Source organism: Dermacentor variabilis, chromosome 5 (genome assembly GCF_050947875.1).
Source record: "Dermacentor variabilis isolate Ectoservices chromosome 5, ASM5094787v1, whole genome shotgun sequence".
In the NCBI taxonomy this organism is placed as follows: Eukaryota; Metazoa; Arthropoda; class Arachnida; order Ixodida; family Ixodidae; genus Dermacentor; species Dermacentor variabilis.
In genome coordinates, this window is record NC_134572.1 from 107,002,274 (window position 1) to 107,027,680 (window position 25,407).

The window sequence follows — 25,407 nt, forward strand, 5'->3', positions numbered from 1 at the left end:
CTGAAGTATATACACACTCCACATCCTTGCTTCTCTGGTGGAACAATGTGTATCTTTCAGGAAAATATAGGACTGAGCTAGTTGGATTATACGCTCGCAAAGAACGGACACCTTCGATATCTTCTTGCCCAGGCCAGTTATTTGGGCTTTGTTATGATGATGAATCTTTTACATGCGTAGGAGTGGAGCGTACGCGCTTCGCATGGGCTGCTGCTTTTATCGCGAGTTATTGCAGTTAACCTTAACCAAACTTCACGATTTTGTGTCATTGAACTCGACAAGGCAATCGGCATCGAAAGTCGGCAGAATTTCCGCGGTGAGTGGATTTGTTTTCCTTGAGACACCGAGCAACGAGCACCTCGACATATTCGAACACCGTTCTCCGAACGCCGCACGCGCCCCAGGAGCGGGCCCGCGTGGCCTCGCGAGCACCGAGAATGGCAGGGGAAACGAACGGCAGTGCTCACGAAATGGACATAGAGAACAATAGCCAAGACTCCACAGCGGTCCAGAGCAACATGGAATTCGACGAGAACAGCGGCAAGACGCTTAGTCAAGCTGGCCCATGGTTCCAAGCAATCAAGGCAAGAAAAAACAAGAAGGCGCTGAACGAGGACCGCATACAAGAGGGAGGAAAGCAAGAAAAACCCCAGAACCAGCAAGGAGGAGTGAACGCGAGGAGCAACCCGAGAGTGGAAGCAAGCATGCAAGCCAACAGCAACCACCAACGGCAGCAAGATCAGGGAAGCCGAACCAACGGCAAGCCACCGCCGCGACGCGTGACGCCGCCGCTGCCAGAGAATGATTACAAGGTGGTATACCGACCAAGAACCGGCATGAAACTGTCCAGCTGGCCGGACGAGAAGATCGCCGAAGGACTTGCAAGGGCAAGTGGTTCTCCTTTCAAAGAATTTTGCGCGAACGTAACCATCCAAACGCAGTGGAAGCAGAACCTGATAATTGCCAGCACCGCAGACGAGGACTACGCACTGAAGCTCGGTTGCATCAGCAGCATCGAACTTGGGGCGGCCACATACGAGATGACGCCGTACATCAAACCGCTCCCAGGAACAGTACGTGGAGTCGTGCACGGTATCACTGCGTGTACGACGGAGAAACGACTTGCGGAACTACTGGCAGCCAACAACTGTGGCATCCTGCATGCGAGGATGCTCGGCAAATCCACCTCAGCAGTTATCACCTTCGAAGGTCCGCACATCCCTTTCTATGTGAAGGTGGCCGGCTCGTACACACGTTGTCGCCCATACCGCAGATCGGTACAGTATTGCAAGGCCTGCGGAGAAATCGGCCACCGGCAGGACGTATGCCCCAACCCAGACAAACATATCTGCAACCGGTGCGGGGTGCAAAACCCACAAGCAGATCATGATTGCCAGTTGCAGTGCAAACTATGTGGACTACCTCACGAGACGGCAAGCAAGGACTGCGAGAAAAGGCTCAAGCCAAGACCCCCACCCCTGTACGTAAGGGAGAGAAGTCAATCAAGAGGCCGACAACCACCTATAACAAGGGAGACAAGTTCAAGCTCCTCGCAATATGGAACAAGTAAGCCACAGCAACAACAGCAGAAGATCACCTGGGCGGAAGTGATAGCCAGTTCCAAGTCGACAACCGACTCATTTCCCTCACAGCCGACACAAGAGCGAAATTCGAGATACGAGGAAACCATCTCCTCTCTTAGAAGGCAAAACGCCGACCTGATCAAGCGGAATGAAGTGCTCATGAAACGTCTAGAAGAGCAAGAAGGTCGCCAGGAGGAACGCGACAAAAGAGCTCAGGCCAGGGAACAAGCCCTGGAGAGGAAGCTCCAACATCTCATTGACGAATTGCAAAAACAGCAGAAACTGACCACAACACCAACGCCGCCGAGGGAACATACTCCCCCGATGGAGGACCTCGATTCGGGAATAGAGTACAAGATGAACAAGGCCCGAACCGAAGACAAGGCCGAACTGAGAAATGAGTTCCGAGCCGAACTGGCTCAGGCCGTCGACACCATAAGCAAATCTGTGGCAGCCACCGTCCAAGCAGCCGTACAAACGCTCCGCCAGGAGATCACCCAGATGGGCAACGAACTCAACCAACGCATCTCCATTCTAGAAAGGGAGAAAGAGCAGGCAAGGAAAAAGCCAAAATACCCCATCAGAGAATCCCAGATGAACGAGACTCTGGGAAGCCAAGATGGCGAATAAGATAGCAAAGAAGAAAGAAGCGACCGAAACCCTCAAAATTTGGCAGTGGAATTGCAGAGGAATAAATCGGAAACGGCAAAATTTACTTCACCTATGCACACTACACCAACCTGACGTCATCGCGTTACAGGAAACAGAAACAAATAATATTACGATGCGCGGCTACAAAACGTACATTGCCCAAGGAAGGACCCGGACCGCCGTCCTCATCAAGAAGCACTACACGACGCAGCAGCACCAAATCAACCACAGAATCGAACACACTCTGATTGAGCTGGTTCCTCCCAAGAAAACCCTGCAGAGCCTCTACATCCTGAATGTATACAGTCCTCCGCGCGACACACTAAAGGACTTGGACAAGTTCCTGAGAGAAGTGAAGAAAGTCACCAACGGTCAAAAACTTCTCGTGGTGGGTGACTTTAACGCTCCACATGTGGCTTGGGGCTACCGATCAACCAACAAGAAGGGTATGGACGTGCACAACGCGGCACAACACCACCAGCTGACGTTGTGGACCGATCCTCTAATACCAACTAGAATCGGCAACAGTGTCTCCAGAGACACCAGCCCAGACCTGACCTTCTCCACTGGCTTAAGGCAAGTCGAGTGGTCGAGACTGGACGAGACTCTGGGCAGCGACCATCATATCATCCAGACTGAAATCATGCACCACAAAACCCCTGTGAGATTAGGTCAGGCCAAAATTACGGACTGGCCTGCTTTCCGGAAAGACGAACACCCCAGAAGCCTAGAGGACATCGAGGAGTGGACCAAGAACGTGATGGACTTGGTTACCAAGTACACAAAGACCATTCAACTCACTGCGGACAATCCCGAAGTCGACCCACACCTACTTCACCTCTGGGAGGCCAGGCGAGGACTTTTGAAGAGATGGAAGAAGCAGAAGAGAAACCGCAAACTCAAGATCCGCATTGCCGCAGTCTCGCGGCATGCGGAGGAGTATGCTGAAAAACTCGGACGTCAGAACTGGAATCAAATGTGCGACCAGTTACAGGGAACCCTCAGCAACCGAAAGACCTGGGCCATTCTAAAGACCCTTCTCGCGAAGACGGAATCAAAAACTGTCACGGGGCAACACATACAAAGACTTATACACAACTTCCAGGGAACTGAACAAGAAGCGCTCGAAGCCATCACCGAGAAATACATCGGAGACGAGCAACAACGGAAGACGCAGCCGGTCATTCACCCGGAGTACGAGGGGGAACCCAATCCGGATTTAGACCAACCTTTCACCAAGTCGGAGATCGTGGCAGCCTTAAGAAATCTCACAAGAAACACGACGCCCGGCAGGGATAAAATTAACAACAAGACCCTCCGTAACCTGGACGACGGGGCAACGGAGAGTTTACTAAAGTTTATCAATGAAAGCTGGGAAAACGGCAGTATACCGGCTTCCTGGAAGCACGCGGACGTAACGATGATCCCGAAACCCGGCAAGCCCATCAACTTACAGAACCTGCGTCCGATCTCTCTCACGTCGTGCGCGGGAAAACTCTTCGAGCACATGGTCCACAATCGTCTCTCGCCCTATCTGGAAGAAGGTGGGCACCTGCCGAACACTATGTTCGGTTTCCGGCCTAACCTCTCCACCCAGGACATTCTACTTCAGCTGAAAGAAGAAGTCATCGACGGCCTCAGCACATTCCACAAGAGTGCCATCCTGGCACTCGACGTGAAGGGAGCCTTCGACAACGTCTCACACGAAGCAGTGCTAAACAGCCTACAACATACCAACTGCGGACGGCGGACATACAACTACGTCCGGGACTTCCTGACGGGTAGAACGGTGACCATAGGCCTGGGGAATCTCAGGACCGAGAAGTCCCAAATACCGCAGAAAGGAACCCCCCAGGGGTCGGTGATCTCCCCGTTGCTGTTCAATATAGCGATGAGGGGATTGCCGAACCTCTTGGAGAACATCAGAGGTATCCGTCACGCAATGTATGCAGACGACCTGACCATGTGGACGTGCACGGGATCGGCGGGCGAACAACAAGACGCCCTGCAGGAAGCCATCGACAGGACCGAGCATTATCTGCACCGCTGCGGTCTTTCATGCGCGCCGGAAAAGTCGGAGCTCCTGATCCTCAAAAAGAGGACAAGAGGGCGGCCTCCGCAGGAGACACCTGACCCAACGTTGACACTAAATGGAGTCAACATACCAAAGGTGGACACACTCTGTATTCTGGGCCTCACTCTCCAGAAGGACGGTGCCGGTCTCGCCGCCATTAAAAATCTGCAAGCGACAGTTACCCAAGTCGCGCACTTGGTGCGAAGAGTGACAACCAAAAAGCACGGCCTGAAAGAGCAGGACACAATCAGATTAATACAAGCCCTGGTAATCAGCAGAGTCACTTACGGCACCCCGTACCTGGGTCTCAAGAACAGCGAGAGAGACAAATTGAACACCCTAATACGAAAGACCTACAAGCTGGCACTGGGGCTTCCACCGACGACGTCGACGGAGAAGCTACTCAGCCTGGGCATCCACAATACTTGGGAGGAACTAGTAGAGGCCCACAAGACGAGCCAGATAGAGCGACTCAAGCTCACCAGCACGGGTAGGGACACGCTAATAAGACTGGGCTACCCGGTCGAATATGAGTCCAGAAAACAGCGGGTTCCTCTACCCCTGAGGGAGAAGATCACGGTGGCCAGCATCCCGAGAAACATGCACCCTGAATACCACAGAGAAAGGAGGCGAGCGAGAGTGAAAGCTCTGCGTAAGGCCTACGAAGGACCAAAACAAGGAGAAGTCCGATACACCGACGCGGCGAAGTACAAGAACAGAGCGGCCCACGCTATCAGCGTGATCAACGGCCAAGGACAAGAGGTAGCAGCGGCCTCGGTAAGCACTCCAGACATCGACTGCGCGGAAGAAACGGCGATAGCCCTGGCGGCCACTACGGGCCAGCGAGAGGAAGATCTAATCACGATCATCACCGACTCACAAACAGCATGTAGAAATTATCAAAAGGGCCGCATTTCCAAACAAGCCCTGCCCATCCTCGAAAAGCGAGACAATTTTCCAGAGGTGTACATTGTCTGGGCCCCGGGACACGAGTCCCTGGCGGGTAATGTAGCGGCTAATGCCGCTGCCCGAGATCACATTCTCCGGGCTATCCCACCAGGTTCACGAGCACCGGTAGACCAACAAGATAGCGTCCCGAAAAGATACGCCGATATCCTGAGCCACTACAGACTGGGTAGAAGGATCTATCCACCCCCGCATCCCCAGCTGACAAGAGAAGAGGCGGTGATCTTCCGAAAACTACAGACCGGCACATTCCCGCACGGCACCCTGCTACACGCAATGTACCCTACGACCTATACTCACAAATGCGCCTTCTGCTCTACGCTTAATACCCTCTACCACATGGTATGGGAATGTCAACAAAATCCATCGACACCGCCCATCACCGGACCAACCGTCGAGCAGTGGGAGGCCCAACTGATAAGCTCGAGCCCTGAAGACCAGCATCGCCTGGTGAGCAGGGCCAAGCTATCAGCTCAAGCCCACGGCATCCTGGACTAGGGACGCCGCCCACCTCGGACGATTTTACCGTCGGCTCATTTCAACTAATAAAGTTTATTCCTCCTCCTCCTCCTTTTACATGCGTATTCATCCTATGCGTGTTCCTCCTATGAGGCTTCCGATAGGCTATCTGTCGGACTGGTTACAGTAATTTGTTGAGAAGCTCCCGGAAAAAGGTATTTTTGAGCCAGTAATATTTTTTTTTCATTATTCGCATGAGCCGGGAGTGTGCGATATAGAATGAGCACTATCTGCGGCCGATAGGTTTATTATGGAGGTAGTTCGAGTCGGTCTATTTTCATTAAATTCTGCTTAGCTACGTAAGGCTAAATCCACGCCGTTTCCTTTATAATCGTAAGGTTATTTTGACTTTTTTTTTCGGGGACTCGGCACGTGTTTGAAAGAAAGTGCAGTGTGTGATCCTTCTTTATGCGTGACCTGTGACCACAGCATAAGGCATAATCTACTCATTCGTATTAGAATAATAAGCATTCCTTCCCTATATTATGTTTGTAAATTCTTATATGACTCCTGCCACCTGTGTTGTTAAATTTCATCCCATCGCTACAGATATACGTGGCCTCCTTAAGAAAAGAGTGCACTAATGAACTGTCATGGCATCTTTCGAACTCCTCGATGTAAAATTTTTAGCAACCCAATTTAGACAAAATCCTAAAGTTTCACCTATAGGGGAGTATATGTAGTGTCCGTTAGGTTTAAGGGCTTTCTGTTGAACTTAATTAAGAGACGTGAAAGCAAGTAAAAAATAATTGCATTTGAGAGCGGCATTATAGTAAAGTAAAGCTCTACGTGGTCAGAGCTCGAGCAAAATCAAAGCACCATAAAGAGTTTTTGATAAGAATGAAGGAAAAGGGAAATCGGTAGGTAGCAGTATGCGTCTTCTTAGTAGACGGCATTAAGGAACAGTGCTGCCATACCAGTTCTTAACCCTGCACCCTCCTCACCTTCTATTCGGCGCGACTTTGCCGCAAGAACACCTAGTATTTCGCAGCCCTCGCCCAGGCTGATCCGCGTACATTGGAGCGGGAGAAAACTATATTATCCAGTACCAGTTTTAGTCTCTATCGAACGACCATTAAGAACGCAGTGTCGAGAACGCGGTCCCACGTTCTTATTTTTTTTTTCGCTCGATAAAGAAAAGAATACGTAATACTGTGTGAGAAAAAGGGCACCCACAAAACAATTTCATTCAGAATAGAGGGAGAAAGAGAGAGTAGATACATTTCTGATGCCAGTTATTGGTTGCGTGGCCCACTGGGTTGTTCGTACACTGAAAGGCTGCCTTGGAACCACAGAAAACTGTCTATTGCTGCGGTGGCTCCTGATTATTGAAATAAAGTGGAGCACGGAGTGCGCAAGCTCTGCACCTGTCGATCTGTCGATGTGTTCATACATGATGTTTTCAACTTCATTACTTCAGATCCTGCCTGGATGACGACTGTAGCAACATACCTGTTGCGTTTTACCACACTATGTATATGCACGTTTTACCGCATTCTGTGAACGCTGTAAAGGTGTTCCAAGGTGGCTTACATCGGAACATCTTATACTGTGGCTCCAGCGTTATTTTTTAAATTTTAATAATTAATTTGTTTGTTTTTTGTTCGAGCGCAGCTCTTATGCGTCCGTTCCTGTGGCGAACTTCGGCGTCCCCGTAACCGAGCGAAACACAGAGAAGGATGAAAAGTGAACACGGAGCGTGGGTGAAAGAGCGATATTGAAGAGAGCGCGAGTAGTAAAGCGCAGGAAGACGGTGCAGTTGTACCACGAGACGGAAAGCGGAGGAGCAGGATGCAGTAGAACCGTGAGGTGGAAGGCGGAGGGGGAGGGTTTGCCGAAAACGTGAGAATAAAAGCAGAGTGCCGCGCGAGACGGGTTTTGCGGTGACGATGGCTACGAGATGGCGCCACCGTAGCGCGTGTCCTCTGTTCACCGATGACACCACCGCTACCATACATAGAAACAAAGCGCTGCATGAGTGGAGCTCTGTCTGCGGGGACTTCTGGGAATCGTGCCCACGGGTGACACACGCGCTGCCAATCGCGATCTCCCGATTAGCGATGCAGTCGTGCCACACTTCGCTCCGTTTGCAACGTGCCGCACGAGGCAGGTTGTCCGCGCCAGCCAATATATAACGAAACGAAAACACATATACAGCTGGGCTCAAATTTCGCAGTCGAGAGTATCGTACTCCTCGGCGATTTTTTGATGCCCGCACTAGCCAATTGTACTAGCGGCTGGTGTAGACACCGCAATGGTGCTGGTATACGTGTGGCAGGCATGAATTGGTTCGGCAAGTAGGACTGATGCCTGACAATCGTTCTGGAAAATATTGAATTTGGTCCTTTTGCTGTGAGGCAAGCAAGATGCGAGGAGGACATCCGAGCCAAATGTAGGATGCGTGCTCTCTAGACAACTGTAGTAATGCGGACTGTAATAGGATGATTTCTGGCGAGAGCCACTGCAACGATTGATGATGCATTTTTTGAAAGACTAAGACACGCTCTGAGTGCATGGGCTTGCACACTCTTAAGTCTGCGAATATTTGTAATGCAAGTATTTCCTAGCAGAGGCAAGCTGGTAGCGCAGTAAGCGCAAAAATATTCCGTTATGTAATTGTAACAATGATAGTACTGCAGCGCCCCAAGAGTTCCCGTCGAGGAACGCGAGAAGGTCCACAATAGCAGCCAAACGCTTTGTCATATACAAGATCTGAGAGTTCCAAGACAAGTTTTCTGTCTACAATGAGGCCACGGAATCAGTGCGTTCGCACCTGCGGTACAAGTTGGCCGTTATTCCACAAAACGTTCGGAGCCGTCGGCTAGAGGTGGAAAGCTACGAGTTCACACTTTTCATGCGAAAGCTCTAGGCTTTGTCTTATCAGATGTGTTGACGCTGCTTCTGACATTGTGCGTGGACTGTGCGCATGGCGCTGTTGAACCCCATAAGCAAATGTCGTCCGCATATATGTAGAGCTGTACGGTTTGAGGTCAACGAATCAGGGAGGCCGACGAGCACCAGGTTGAACTCTCTAAGACGAAGTACTAAGCCTTTCAGCACACCACAACTTTTATAACTAGACGACGCTGGTCCGTATTCAGTCAAACCAAAGACAAATTTTTTATTCCAATAGCTGCGATTCCAGCGAAAGACGTGTCCGCCAAGCCCAACAACTTCTAAGGAGTCCAGAATAGCAAAATGAGCTTCATTGTCCTGGGCCCCTTTAACATCAAGGACTAATATTTCAGTTATTTGTTTCGGGCGCTTCTTTTTTTTTTAATTATGGGGTTTTACGGGCCAAAACCACTTTCTGATTGGGAGGCGTGCTGTAGTGGAGGACTTCGGAAATTTCGACCACCTGTGGTTCTTTAACGTGCACGTAAATCTAAATACACAGGTGTTTTCGCATTGCGCCCCCATCGATATGCGGCCGCCGTGGCAGGGATTCGATCCCGCGGCCTCGTGCTCAGCAGCCCAACACCATACCCACTGAGCAACCACAGCGGGTTCGGGTGCTTCTGACACTGTAATGATGTTACAGGTGCAATAACGCTATCTATTGAGGAGAGTGCGAGTAGAAAGCCAGCCGTTACTCCTGGATTCACGTTGCAAATTTCCAAGTACCTCGTCTCACCTTTACAAGATCATTCTCTTCATTACCTTACCGACGCAACTGACCAGTGCTGTTGGACGGTAAGATTGCAATTCCAGGGGAGATTTGCTAGACTTGAGGAGTCGAACTAGAAGACTGGATTTCCACGTGGAAGAGACTGAGTGGTCTCGCCGCGATGCGTTATTTAGGTGAAGACGTGCATCTCGGACCCCTTGAGTGTGGTCTGCAAGCGCACAGTGCAGGATATTGTCGCGAACTGGTGACGGAGAATGCCTGCACCTAGCGAGTCCATCCTTCAGTTCTTCAATGGAGAAAGTAGTGTCCATACGCGGATCTCGGGAGCCAGCGGTCACAGTAAGGATAGATGTGCAAGGGTGGAAGATCGGGCCGAGGATCCTTGCGCAGGAATAATATGCTGCGTTGACTTCTCGGCAATCTCGATAAAGAGCTACATATTTAAATGAAGGGCGCTGTTGTTGCGATATTGCTGGGAAACCGGTGAAGAACGTGCGCCCCAGGCGAGTCCGGGCTTCAGTTATTCAATGGAGAAAGGAGCGTCCATATGTGGATCTCGAGAGCCGGCGGTCACAATAACGACATATGTGCAAGGTTACAATATCGGGTCCACAAACCTTTCACAGTAATTTTTTGCTACGGTGACGTCTTGCCGTTCTTGATAGAGGACCAGATATTTAAGTGAATGGCGCTGTTGAGGAGCTGTTTGAAGCCCACGGACTGCTCTCCATATAACCGACCGATGTTTATGTGGATCTAGAGACTCGTAAAAAGATTTTCAGTGTTGATGTTGCAGCATTGCAATGTGACGCTGAACTATTATTTTTATGTGTCTGGCCTTTATATGCTCGTAAACTGATTTTTCCGTCTTTATCATCGCTCCGCTCGCCTGGAGATTGCACGAAGACATTGTATTTCCGCCTCGAAAACCATGTATTTGGTCGAAATGGCCGTAATGAATGCATAGCATCTTCCGTGGCCTTGGCGATCTGAACTTCCAGTAGCATGGAAGTTCAGAGCTTAAAGCATTCGGGGCATGCATCTTTCATAAGTGATTTAAACATGGACCAATGCATTGTTTCTTGAAGATATGATGAAGCCTATTTGGCTAGGTACCTTATCTTTAGCTAGGTATACATGGGATCATTTCCGTGGGTTTCTTTATATACAAACCACTGGACGCTGTCAGCGAGACACTGTGAGGCAAAAGTTAAGTCTAAAATACAGCTGTACTACGTCCGGCCGTGCAGAAACGTGGGACTTCCATAGTTTAGACAGTAAAGCTCATGGTCACATGCAAAGAAAACAAGACTTCTTCCTTTGCAATTTACGTTCGTGCTTCCCCAAAGCGAAGAATTCTCGTTAAAGTCCGCAACAACAATCCAGAAACTAGGGGACGCAGCTAATATGTCTCTCACTCCCTGTCTGTCGAAATGACTTGATGGAGAAAAGTAAGCGCCCACTAGAGTAAATGTGTCTGTTTTTTCACGGTTAAACCGACATATTGATTACTGTCATCAATCTGCACTGGATGAAGAACATAAGTCAGTTCACACCGTATGAAGACAACGTTGATAATGCTATTACGAGTCGATGACACAGGAGGTTCATAGCCAGAGAGCCGCTGAAGTTTATGTAAGTTCGGCTGATAGACCACAAGAATAACAAATAAATGGGTGAAAACGTATTGGCAAAAATCAGAAATGTGGGCCTCAAGCCAAAGTGCGTTGGCGGCGTGCTCACCGCAGACAGTCTCAGTCTCCTATACTGATCCCGTCGTAAGAGGCTACTTCATGTATAGATAGTACTGTCAAGTAGATCATATGCACTGACAACACGGTATCTGATGACGCAGTGAATACATCTAAATCAAATGCGTTGCCTACACTTCCGGCATTACACACTCTAAGAAAACAATGACCCACACTGGACTACCAACGCACAAATGACGGCACAGATCACGTGTTAAGGCCGACATAAATAAGTGATCGAAATCATCAAGTCTCTAAATTAAAGTCATTAGCGTTTGATTCAGTCGAAACCTCAGCAGTCATGGAGGCATTGCGGAATCAGGGTGTAGACGAGCCGTATGTAAAAATACTGAAAGATATCTATAGCGGCTCCACAGCCACCGTAGTCCTCCATAAAGAAAGCAACAAAATCCCAATAAACAAAGGCGTCAGGCAAGGAGATACGATATCTCCAATGCTATTCACAGCATGTTTACAGGAGGTATTCAGAGGCCTGGAGTGGGAAGAATTGGGGATAAAAGTTGATGGAGAATACCTTAGCAACTTGCGATTCGCTGATGATATTGCCTTGCTTAGTAACTCAGGAGACCAATTGCAATGCATGCTCACTGACCTGGAGAGGCAAAGCAGAAGGGTGGGTCTGAAAATTAATCTGCAGAAAACTAAAGTATTGTTTAACAGTCTCGGAAGAGAACAGCAGTTTACGATAGGTAGCGAAGCACTGGAAGTGGTAAGGGAATACATCTACTTAGGGCAGGTAGTGACCACGGATCCGGATCATGAGACTGAAATAACCAAAAGAATAAGAATGGGCTGGGGTGCGTTTGGCAGGCATTCTCAAATCATGAACAGCAGGTTGCCACTATCCCCCAAGAGAAAAGTTTATAACAGCTGTGTCTTACCAGTACTCACGTACGGGGCAGAAACCTGGAGGCTTACGAAAACGGTTCTACCTAAATTCAGGACGACGCAACGAGCTATGGAAAGAAGAACGATAGGTGTAACGTTAAGGGATAAGAAAAGAGCAGATTGGTTGACGGAACTAATGCGAGTTAATGATATCTTAGTTGAAATCAAGAAAAAGAAATGGGGGGGGGGGGCATGGGCAGGACATGTAATTAGGAGGGAAGATAACCGATAGTCATGAAGAATTACGGAATGGATTCCAAGGGAAGGGAAGCGTAGCAGAGGGCGGCAGAAAGTTAGGTGGGCGGATGAGATTAAGAAGTTTGCAGGGACAACATGGCCACAATTAGTACATGACCGGGGTAGTTGGAGAAGTATGGGAGAGGCCTTTGCCCTGCAGTGGGCGTAACCAGGATGATGATGATGATGATGATGATGATGATGATGATGATGATGATGATGATGATGATGATGATGATGATGATGATGATGAAATTACAGGCAGAAGCCATATGCTCGGGGGCACTCCTAGTGCTGGGCGGCCTTCCCCCGGTTTTTTGGAGCCTCCAACAGCAAACATAGTGGCTCTACCGCCTGAGTCCTTCAGACAAATCAAGGAAGCGTGAATGTCGCAGTGCAATGGTCTGCATGCAGGAAACAAGTGATTTGCTTATTTACAATGACCTTCAGCCTTGAGCACCATGTTCGGACATGCGCAAATGAACAAAATCTGATAATGTGCAGGAATAATAAATAGCTGAAAGGGGACGATGCGTCAGGAGATGCTCTCTTTTTGGTGGTTCTTGCGACGGCGCTACAGCTTAAGTATTTGCTTTTTGCCATGTTACGTTTTCTTCAGCTGCTTTTTCTATAGTCTGCAGTATTTTGTCAAGCTCACTTTTGGATCGACACCTACAGTACCGTGGAATCCTCCTTCAATACGAACACGCCTCCCGCTGGTTCCAAATATACGCGATAAAACATTGAAGCAACGAGGGACAACTGGCATCGGCAGGTGGCATTCACAAAAGTAACAGTACACCTTTCCTTTACAGTGTCACGTGTTACCGAGCTGCCGGCACGGTCTGGATGTTAAGCCAGGAAAATCCCTGAAGAGATTTGAGCTTCACCCGAGCGTTCATGCCTTCAGTTTCCATTGCACGAGAGTTTCCAGTTTCCATTCCATTCGTTTCCTGGTGGCATTGAACGGGATCGAGCCTTCGCACGCACGCTGGCTGCCAACAAGCACGGAGCAGCGCTTGTCTGCGAGCACACAAAGTCCGCTTCCTCTGTTTCTTTTTTTGTTCGGGATCTCATCGCTCTTTCTTTTATCTCTCAATATGGGTGTATACAAAGGCAGAAGCTTCGCACTGTTTTTTGAATAGCTTGGAGAAATCCAGAAAGGAAATTCAGTTGAATAAAAAATAGACATGAAAGAAGCAAATCGACATTCCTCAGTCCATCGATACTATGAACCAACTATAGGACAAGTTGCTGTTTGGAAAAACATAGCGTCCGACTTATGAAGTTTCTATGCATTCTTTGTGCGACGAGGACGAGGAGCTGGTTTACTTGAGTCTGTAGTGTGCACTGTTTTTCAGAGGAATCTGGTCCCATTCCTCTCACCTCTATTTTTTTCGGTATTTAAAGGTGCCACGCCCCGTGTACGTTGCTCGGCAAGCATTGCACATCGCCTTCGCATTCTTCACACTGCTGCGTCGATGTCTCACAATCCGACTATAAATTCTGTTTCGATTTCGGCAAAGACTGTGAACGCTGCAACGCATACATATTGCATGACATTACAACTGATGATGCAGTGACAGTAATGGAATAGAAAGGTCGGAAAGATGGCTTGACAACGAAAGTATGATCACAACGTCATGAAGGCAATGAAATGATGATGACGGAATGACGACGACAGCATGATAACGACGGCATGCGGGCATTGACTCCTAAGCTCAAGTGCATCACCTGCCGACGCGGGCTGCCTTAATTCGCAATATATTCGCTATTTCTTTGCACTACGTCGGGCAGCTTTCCTAGCTGCGCCCGTATTCGGGATCGGCCCACATTTTTCGAAGACGAAATTGGAGCGTCCTTGCACTTGACCTTGCTCTGACCTTGGCTCCATCAAAGCGAAAAAATTCTTCATATTTAATAAAAACCACAAGTAAAACTTCCGTACCTTCCGATACTATAGACCGTTTCATCGGGCGATGAGGATAGGGCGCGCGGAGAGTTTTTCCTCCTCTCTGGCTTGGGCGATCCGGCGCGGCGCTGCTTGAAAGTATTGCTGTCGCGTGCTGCGGAACGATTTCGAGATGTTTTAGACCTTACTTTGTGAACTTTAAGCCATGTTCGTTCATATAAGGTCGTCAGGGAAGCCTTTTGGTGCATCAGTAACTATACTGTAGGCAGAAATATGTCTTGGGGGCACAAAAATGTGACGCGCATAATCAGCCGCGATGTACGCGCATTATCAGTCGTGGTGCGTGTTTGTTTACTATTTTGCTTATATCGATTTCAATTCAACAAAGAAAGCGGGCGTCTCTGTATTACCAGCATTAAATGGTAAATCAGCTCACTGTCTGATCGATTGGCGTAGGGAGTACGACATAAAACATAAGGGTGCATGCTCATGCACGGCCAACCTAAGGCAACCACGAACCATCTGAGCGGCAGGCTTTATCAAATATTTGTGATACACTGGCATCGTTGTCACGCATTTCAAATCTAGTATGCTTCAAATTACCATATGTCTTGCTGCATGAGGCCCATGGTGCTGCTCAATACAGCGATCACTGCGGTTGGTGAGCCAGCACGATACATATATAAGCTGTGTGCTTCGGCATTGCCATTTTTGGCCGTTATACAGCCATAATATATGAGAGGGTTCGCATAAAAAGAATGCGATGGCTATTTTTCAGCGCAAGATTTCCGTAATAAGTGTGAGCGCGTCGTAGAGAACTGAACGAACACAACCGAAAAAAGAATCTGTTACCATCCTCTTTCTCTAAAAAGCAAGAGAAAACGGGCTAATGCCGCACAACGTTTATAAATATATAATCGCTGATGCCGTATGCTTGGACCATGCGCTATATAGAACAAAGATATCTGTAATGCAGCACCTACCACTGCTAAGGACGCTCGCGCAGTTCGTAAATAGTCGCTTTGCTGGAAAAGCTTAATTCAGACTATAAGGTATGCTGCTATTACTAGCCAAAACTATTTTATTCATAGGTGGAAACCTCATCCATCCAACCAAGTAGTCACGCGATGAAACCTGCAGCGAACAGTTTGAACGCTTGTCAAAGTATAACAGCACAGCTCCCATCGTAGCAGAACGGTACCCACGCTGTTACGATCGTCGCGTATGTTTCATGGCTCATAAACCGCAGCTTAGAAATAGAGGATAATACTGCAATAAGGTCACATTAGTGATTGGAACATTCAGAAATACACAATTGATCTCCGAGGCTGATTGTAGGCTCAAATATGCGCGCACACATCGCGCTGCGTGTTCCGTCCACCTCAACGCCAGCAGAAATTCTGGCCATGACGCCTTAAACCACTTCAGCACGTCTCACAGAACCGTTTACCACGTAGAAGACGCATGTCATACTAAACAGACCACACGACCGCGAAAACAAACGCCAGAACCTACCGCTGAGCGTATACCTGCCATGCAAAAGACCGCTTTCACCCAAGCCAGTATGACGCTGCTCATAGGCGGCGCCACTGCGTTCACAATATGGCGGCGCCTACGAAAAAACGGTCTATAGGTATCCGATGGAGCGAATGATCACTTTCTTGGTCCGCTTTCACTCCCGTTCTCCTTCGCTGGGATGCCAAACGGTACCTCCGTAAACTTAAACTCGTGGTTTTTCTCGAAAACTTTACAATTCTGGTTGCCTGTTCGAAATGTGTGAACGACTAAGTGCTCAAGCACTTGATGGTTCTTAGCAAGTACTGGAACAGTTATGCTCGTCTTAGCGAAAACTTGCTATAAGAGACAAATTTCCCACGTCTGTGTTGCACGGCTTTATTTTGTAGGGATGTCATTGTCTTCTGCCGACGCATTGTCGCCAGCCTCATATGGCATGGTTGTGAATACCTGTAGTTTACTTAGACAGCCACAATTATATATTTATAGCGGGTTCCTGAAGACAAATCTGGGGAACTTGTGCTTTGCATTTAGTCTTCGAAAGTCGAATTATTTTCTTTTTTTTCAGTTTCTTATGTTGGGTTGTTTTGTCCAATCATTGCTATGTCGTACTTAATGATGATTGATAAGACGCGTTAGGTATCAGAGCTTTAGGAATATATTCCCCAGTGATGCACCAGAATGGGACATTTCGTAACAGCAGGGGGGCATTTGGTGAATCATGCATTTGGTGGGGATAATGTAGTGTTTCTGTTATCCGAAAGCTTAGTTAGTCTTCAAAGCAGTGCGGTTGTCTTCAAAGCAGTGCAAGGGCTATTTTGCCTCCGTACGCGCCACTGTCAAAGAGAAGACAAGTGCACTTGTCCAAATGTTGGCTCCTGCTTTCACCTTGTTCTTGTTTTGCTCACCGTGTTGAATTTCCTTCTCCAGCCTTCCCCGTGCTTTCACTGTAAAAAGGGACTTTGCAACCCGCCATGGTGGCGTAGTAGCTTAGGCGATGCGCTGCTAAGCCCAACGGATGCTAAGCGCGGGATCGAATCCCGGTCGCGGCGGCCGCATGTCGATGGTGGCAAACTGCAAAAACATCCGTGTGCCGTGCATTGCGCGCATGTTAAAGAGCCTCAGGGGGTCAAAATTCGTCCGGCGTCCCCCGCTACTGCGTGCTTCGTAATCGTATCGTGGTGCGGGCGAGTAAAACCTCAAAATTTCGTTTTTCAAGGACATGACAGTACCGTTAGACAGTCGCGAGAATTAGCCAATATACTTTAACTTGCGCTGATTCTTCAAATATTGCGCATACTCCCCCATTACGATAGAATTCATGTCGTCCCAACTACCGGCATTAACGTATTTGAAGTTTCAGAGGTACTGGACGCTGGGACAATCTACAGGACCGAAGATTTCGTCTTATTACAAACGTCCTAATAAAGCCCAAAACAGTTGCTGCCTTCGTCGTAAATGATGGATAACTTGCTGCCGTCTCAACGGCCCCTTAACAAAGAAAACAAGATGTAACTTTAGAAGCGGTTACGGCTGACAATTATGCACGCACAATAACACAATCACCTCATTTTCTTTCGGAGGAAAGCCCATCAGTAATTCATATATACATACATGCATCCGGAGTCTTCTGAATGCCCGTTGTATTCTGTCACCCAAGCACTTTTAAAGCCTCTAAAGAGCCGGGCCTGACTGCGCTCCTGTCTCACGTAGTTGTAGTAGATGGCGTGGCTTGTCAGCGTGCAAGCTCTTTCTTACAACGTCGACACACGGCCTCCTTTTGTTTGCCACGTCTATGCATGGCTCACTAGTGGACATCTCTCAAAGTCGTACTTGAAGCTTTTACTTTCGCTTTCTCCATTGTTACCTATAGACTAACGAAGGCATATGCTGGAGAGGAGTAAAATGTTATTAAAAAGAGTTAAGCGTGCTCTCGACATCGATAATGTGCCACAATGAAGCAAAGCGGGAAGCAGGAGTTTCGAAAGCTATGCTACTTGTTATTATTTTTTAGTCCATCGCGTGTTATAAGGAGACCAAAAGATGATCACAGTTTGTTTCCCGCATGGCTTTATGGAGCTGCCATGTGTATGCATGCCTCTTTCAGCCGTGTTCTAGGCGACTGTTTTGCTGAGCCAGCCCCCTGCCGAGCAATGCCTATCAGCATTAGCCGTGGAATCACTGCGATCCGCGTGCTAGCTCTTATCGGGCTGAGCAAAGTGACTTCACTGCAACGTGTGGCTATGGGCTCCCTTATCTCTCTCTCCTACATTTATGGGTGGTTCTTATCGTTGTCATAAATTTTTCTTTTTTCTTTGCTATCGTAGCTCCCACGCAATGGTTCTCATTACCCATTTACTCTGTTACTATGTGAGCTTTTCGTGTACTTCTACTGCAGTCTTCGATTTACGATAATGAGGTCTGGGTTAAACGGGCGGTGAGACAGTCTTTTCCTTTTGTTCTCTGTAACTCAGAGCATTTCCTTCCACCTGAAAAAATAACGCAACACGCGAAAGAAGATAATAAATATAACGGATAGAAAATCACAGCAAAAATAGTATATAGGAAGAAATAAAGCAAGAGAAAAATTTAGGGCGTTGTCTTTCTCTTTCCTTTTTTGTGACGCATCTTGTCATGCATGCACTCTTTTTTTTTTTACTCGAATGTTGATTTCTTTTATTTGAGCATGTTTCCGATAAATGATTTGTTTCTTGTGATGTGCCATGCAGCTACGATGCTTTACGCATTTTTCACATCATACCTACGAGTGGAGAAAGGTGATTCAGATACAGGGACGTCGCCGATCGCAAAATATATAGAAATTTTTATGCAGAATATTACATAAGATTTGTAGTTAAATGAAATAAGAGCGGCGACGTTGGTTTACTGTCTGTCAAGAGGGGTATTCCCCCTGCCGCACCCGCCTTATGCAGGGTGCGGGCAACGACAAAATGACGACGATATTCAAGCCGCGACCACATATTTACTGGCAGCCTGTGCCTGGTTTCTCTGGTGAGCGCAAGCTCTGTCGCTTGTTGTAGTAGCGGCAGTAGCGGTCTTTTGTTTGAAATGAATCTCTTGATCCTACGGAGCATCAGTGGAGCTCGTAATTGCGATCTACAGGAGGACTAGAAGCGGCAAGTCTCTTCTGCTTTCGGAGAAATGTACGCACTGCAATATTACGGAGATTTTCTTCGTAGTTTAGTAACGCAAGTCATCCACAGCAAGCTGCGTCATCGTGTGTGCCTTTATTCACCCCACCAGCCCCTGTTCATCGTATTTCGACGCTTGTAGAAACGAATGAGAGAAGAGCAGAGCCTAAACTGACAGATGCGTTGTTCGCGACATTCTGTGCTCTCTCCTTTTGCTTTACTTCTGAATGAATGAATGAATGAATGAATGAATGAATGAATGAATGAATGAATGAATGAATGAATGAATGAATTAATGAATGTTTTATTGGCCCCAGTCAGAAAATAAAATGCAGACAAGAAAAGCGGTCTCCAACCCGCACTGTAGAGGTGGTTGCCCAGCGAAGCTTCATTATCCCCCGATCCGATAGACCACTGTAACGTAGCCTTGAACTGGCTCCTGCTGAGCCTGAGCACAGCGCCTTTCTGCACACTGACGTTGCTGTTCCTGTCTTCGGTCGTCGTATTGGCGCTGCTAATTCCTCTCGTCAGAAACCGCTGCATTTTACCTAGCCTGAACACGACCCTGTTGGGCATATTGGCGTTGCCATTCCCGTCGCCGCTCATCCTATTCACGCTGCTCTTCGTGAGTTCTAACTATGCATGGCCTTTCAATAACGCTATCGGAACAACAATGAAATCAATTGCTAAGCAGGTTCTTTTATATATGAAGGTGTAGTTACGTTGATCCCTGCTTCGTATGCTACAGTGGCCTCTTTCTGGCATCTGCAGTTCATGCAACTGTAATCTCTCCCGGGGAACGGTTGGGGTGAATGCTGTGCGCGAAGGCGAGCTTTGCGGTCCTTATTTTTCTTTTCTCCGTACGGCCGGCGCCACCACTGCGTCGGATGGGATGGATGGATGTTGTGAGCGTCCCCTTGGGACCGGGGCGGTGGGTGGCGCCTCCAAGCTTTTGCTATTATACTGCCTAATGTCCTACCTAGGTTAAAAAGAAAGGAAAAAGAAAAAAAAAACACGATGAACTCCCACAACCAAATTTTCTGATCCCCTATTGCGAATTCTGCTTTTTGTACGTCTCCGTTTTTTGTCGTTTCCTTACTTTTCTTCCGGCAATCTTGCAATCTCCTCTTACTAATCTCTATTGCGGACATGTTCGGTCGGTTGAGTGGACTTGAGCCCCATCTGGTGGCGATTCAAGGTGGCTTCTTCTACTTTCCTCCTTATGATTCTGTTGCACCCTCCTCCTCTTCTTTCCTCCTCGCGCTCTCTTCCCTCTCGCCGTCTTTCATCCGCCGCTGCGCTCTGCCTTCGCACTTTCATCTGACGCTACGGTCTTTCGCTCGGTTACGCCGAGGGACGACGCCGAGGGACGCCGAGGAACACCGAGGCTCGCCGGCGCTCAACGCAGAAACAGGCGCCTGAGCGCTGCGCTCTAAAACGAGCAAACCAAATGAACCTTGCGCCAAACTTCCCAAAACCGTGAGCGCTCGCACTTTCATGACATAGTGTCCAAAGGTGTACTGCCGTGACACCTTTGACCTACTGGGTACACCTGAGGGTCCTTGTCCTCTGTGGCAGGTTTGCTTAACGTTCGGAATGATATCTGCACTGTTTATCTGATTAGCTACATGGAAAAGCCCCCGCTAAAGACCCAGTAGGATGCTACTGATCTTTGAGCACCGAGAAAGAGGCCTATACTCTTAGAGGGTGGCACCACTGTGTGCTTGAAGAAGCGGTTTCGCCCTTGGCTGTGGATCAGTGCTGCATAAAAGATAGAAGCAAACATTAAGAACCTATGGAGCGTGTTCCGCTATGGTGCGTATGAAGAAAAGGCCAGCTATTTCAATAATCAAGTGTGTGCGTGTGCGTGCGTGCGTGCGTGCGTGTGTGTGTGTGTGTGTGTGTGTGTGTGTGTGTGTGTGTGTGTGTGTGTGTGTGTGTGTGTGTGTGTGTGTGTGTGTGTGTGTGTGTGTGTGTGTGTGTGTGTGTGTGTGTGTGTGTGTGTGTGTGTGTGTGTGTGTGTGTGTGTGTGTGTGTGCGTGCGGTGTGGTGTGGTGTGGAAGATGGCTTGCTGCGGAATATATTTGCGGAAGCGATGGGTTATTGCGAAAGTAAATCTGAAGGAAGTCATCGCTACGTTGGGATTGCTTTGTCTAAAAGTTCTATTTTGGTAACGACAACTCACATCATAATATTGACGCCATTTCTCGACAACAGCCACATTTGTCATGGCGAAAAGAATTCCCATAAAAGATAGCTTTACAGCAAATCAGTGAAGTGCTACTTCTCCCAGAATCGTCTCCGTGTGCTAACACAAAACGATCATCATCAGGATTGGCTCCAGCGTCGTCTTCTTCCACAGCTGGGTCGTTGGCACACCTCTGCGCTATCACGCGAACGCGCTGGTGCCACTGCTGCCGCGTTCGCCGTCGTCATAAATAAATAAATAAATAAATAAATAAATAAATAAATAAATAAATAAATATTCATTTAATTAAGAAACACAAAGACGTAATCAATTTTGCAGTGAATTACAGCGAAGCTGCTAAGGTATAGTTTCCCCAGGATCGTGTCCGTGTGTAGACAACTCCCCATACGTGGGCGGATCCCGAAGATAGTGAAATACCAGGCCGACCCACGGCAGAGGTGCAGTTCGCCATTAAAGGGCCCACATGCGCAGCTTCGCTCGTCATCCTTCTTCGCTGAGTGGAAGGCCACTGATTTTTTGGGTAGAAGGTCGTTTTAAGGCTTTTGCTGAGTTCACTAGGGCCTGGAAGCTGCAAAAGCTGTACAAATTTCTAAAAGGCGAATGCCTTTGGTAAAGAAACAATTTCTTTTTGACGAAGCTACTTCTACTCGCCTGTATTATATATAATAACACGCATACCCATCACTGTTTTAGGACTTTAGCGATGCACTTCACCTCACAAGCGATACAACTGAAGCAAACATTCTGTATTTTACTGATCCCGTGGACGTCTATTAGCCTTGATCAACATTATTCGTGACGTCAGTTTACAAAGAAAGTATTGCCTTCGACTCTTCGTCTTGGTTTGAAGATGTCTTACTGCCTAGGAAGGGTCATTATAAGGGAACCATCAGGGACGTTGACAAATTTCCATGTAACTTACGAACTTGAGCTCTCTACAGTTAGATTACACAGTTAAATTTGTTCTAGGAAATGAAATCTAAATAGATTTGGATAAAATATTATCATCGCCCAAATGTATTTATATTCATGTTTAGCGAAATTCTTATGCATATTCTTTTTTCCTTTTTCGCTGTGTCTATATCACGTTGTCAGACAACCGCTTTTGGAGCTATATATATAGAATATTATAGAATAAATTTCTCGCCATCATGCATATGTTTAATACATACATACATACATACATACATACATACATACATACATACATACATACATACATACATACATACATACATACATACATACATACATACATACATACATACATACATACATACATACACATACATACATACATACATACATACATACATACATACATACATACATACATACATACATACATACATACATACATAAAATACTAGCAGATATGTATACTGCATCTACTAAATATTTTTGGCACTTCTTCCATGTTCTCTCCTACTAAAAACTCAACTTCCGTGGTTACTAACGTCCAAAACTGTCAAAGGTAACATTTAGTTCTTTAATCACCTCTTAATAAGTGCATTTCTGCAACTATTCTCGTATAATGTTAAAGAACTAATGTAATTTTGGGTACGTATAGTCTACGAGCCCGTTAATAATGCTGACTATTTTTGAACCACGTTTTCAAGAATAAGTTTGCAATTAGGTAGAAGCCTACTTGACACCTACTTGACTCCAGTCAGACTAAAACAGCATCACAAGTGAACCTTCAGAGGATCATACACTCTTTCCCAGGAGATAATGACGCCCTTTTTGAAGCTCTTAAAAACCGCTACTTTAATACAAGCACCGATATTCCTATGCCCGTAGCTTATACCGGAAAAGAAAACAGGGAACTAGATAGCGAAATAATGGAATCTGAAGTACGTGCTGTCCTAAACAACATCAATACTACAGCGGCGGCTGGCGAGGACTGCATAACCAATAAAATGCTACGGAACATAGACGATCAGTCGGTTACCGAAATCACCAATCTTTTCAACATCCACTGGAAAGAGGGAACTATACCCACCAGCTGGAAACATGCAAACGTAATTTTCATACACAAACCAGGCAAGAAGCTGGAGCTAAAGAATCTCCGCCCTATCTCCTTAACCTCTTGCCTGGGGAAGGTTCTGGAACACGTCATTCTTAACAGGCTAAACGAGTACACTGAGAGCGATGGGCTGCTGCCCCATACGTTGATAGGCTTGAGATCAAATCTGTCAACTCAAGACATTATGTGGTAAATTCAGCAAGATACCCTACACCCGGGCCCTATAAGAGCCACCCGTACAATTCTAGGGCTGAACGTGAGTAAAGCATTTGACAATGTGTCACATGCTTCAATACTCACAAATCTAGCCCAAATGAATGTTGGGAAGCGCACTTATAGCTATATTAGAAGCTTTCTCAATGATCGCACTGCAGGAATACATTTTGGGGACGTTAAAAGCGGACACTTTCAATTAGGTACAATGGGCACCACCCCTCAGGGTGCAGTCCTCTCTCTCTCCCTTTTCAATGTGACCATGCGGAACCTGCCTCCATTACTGGAAAGGATCCCGCATATCAAACACTCCATCTATGCCGATGATATCACCATCTGGACCAAAAGCGGTTCCGATGGAGAAATCACGGAAGCATTACAAGCGGCCGCGGACACCGTACAAAATTTTGCGACAGAATGGTCTAGCGTGCTCACCGACAAAATCGGAGTTTCTCGTCATCCGAGATAAATCAACCAAACAGGCCACCGAAAGCGACGCCACCTCACCTGTAGGAGTCAGTATGGAAGACGGCCCAGTTCCGCCCGTACTGACTATAAGAGTCCTGGGCATGCTAATTTAAAATAACACCCATAATTCTGAGGCGATTGTCTGATTACAGACGACAGCCCGCCAAATATGTGGCCTAATCTGACAAGTAGCTACGCGACACAGCGGTATGAAGGAAGCTGATATCTGCCATCTGACGCAGGCTTTCCTGATTAGTCACAGACGTCGTGATCGTGATCGTCGTGAGTCGTGATCAGGCGATCAGACGCAGGTATTCCTTCCCTTACTACCACCTACACCTTTCTGACAAGGAAAAGGTTAACAGCATCATTCGCACAGCCCATAAAGCTGCCCTTGGTCTCCCGAGGTATGCGAACACGGAACGATTACTTGAGTTAGGTATATACAACACCCTAGCCGAACTCGTGGAGGCCCATAAAAAAGCCCAACGTGAACGACTCTCCAGCACCACAACTGGCAGGGTAATTCTAAGTAAACTCGGGCTGAATCCCGTTATGAATTCAGCAGGAAGAACAACATTACTCGGTGTGATGAAACGCCGTTTGGTTATAATACCGCTACCCAAGAACATGCTCCCTGGGACACACGACAAGAGGTGGTCTGCCAGAGCCAAGGCCCTTCAAGAAAGGTACCAAAGCAACCAGTACACCGCTTATGTCGATGCAGCAAAGAAAAATAATCAAACTTACGTAGTGAGCGTCGTGACCGGAGCGGGAAATATCCTCAACGCCGCGACCATAAAAACAGCGTCCACCGTGGAAGCGGAAGAGACTGCCATTGCTTTGGCCATCATGAATCCCTCCGTGCAAACTATCATAAGCTACTCCAAAAGGGCAATCGTCAACTTTTCGAGAGGCCGCATAGGCGTCTGTACAGCGCGAGTCCCACGGGACTTTACAAATGAAAATAAGGTTGAACTCGTATGGGCCCCTGCTCATCCGGGGAATCAAGGGGATGAGGAGGCGCACTGGGTAGCCCGAGGTCTAATCAACCGGGAGGTGTGCCCTTCACACTTGAATCCCAAGAATGAGACACCGACGACATACCACGAGATAACAAACTACTACAAGCAAAAAAGGCGCATCTACCCGCCTCCAAACGCAAGCCTCACGCGAGCGCAAGCCTCGATACTGCGTCGAATCCAAACTAAGTCGTTCCCCAGCCCACATTGGCTGGCCATAATTACCAACGAGCAATGGAACCCCCCCACCCCCAATATGTCAAAACTGCACAAACAAACATTGGCTACCCAAAATCACATTCTTTGGGGGTGCGAGGGCTTACCCCGTCCCAAGTCCCTCCTGCCAGCTCCCTCACAACAGACGGGGGAGGAGCTGCTCAGAAGGCCGGATCAAAAACTACAAAAAGCCCTCGTTGCCGGGGCCGAAAGGGTCGCTCCTCATGAGGGGCCATCGTAGGACTCGGGCCTGTCAGGTCATAACTGAGCAGAATCTCGATAAAGTTGTTACCACCACCCTCTTCAAAGTGCAAGCGCATATTGAATCGGTCGGCAAGTGCTGCATATTTAATCCT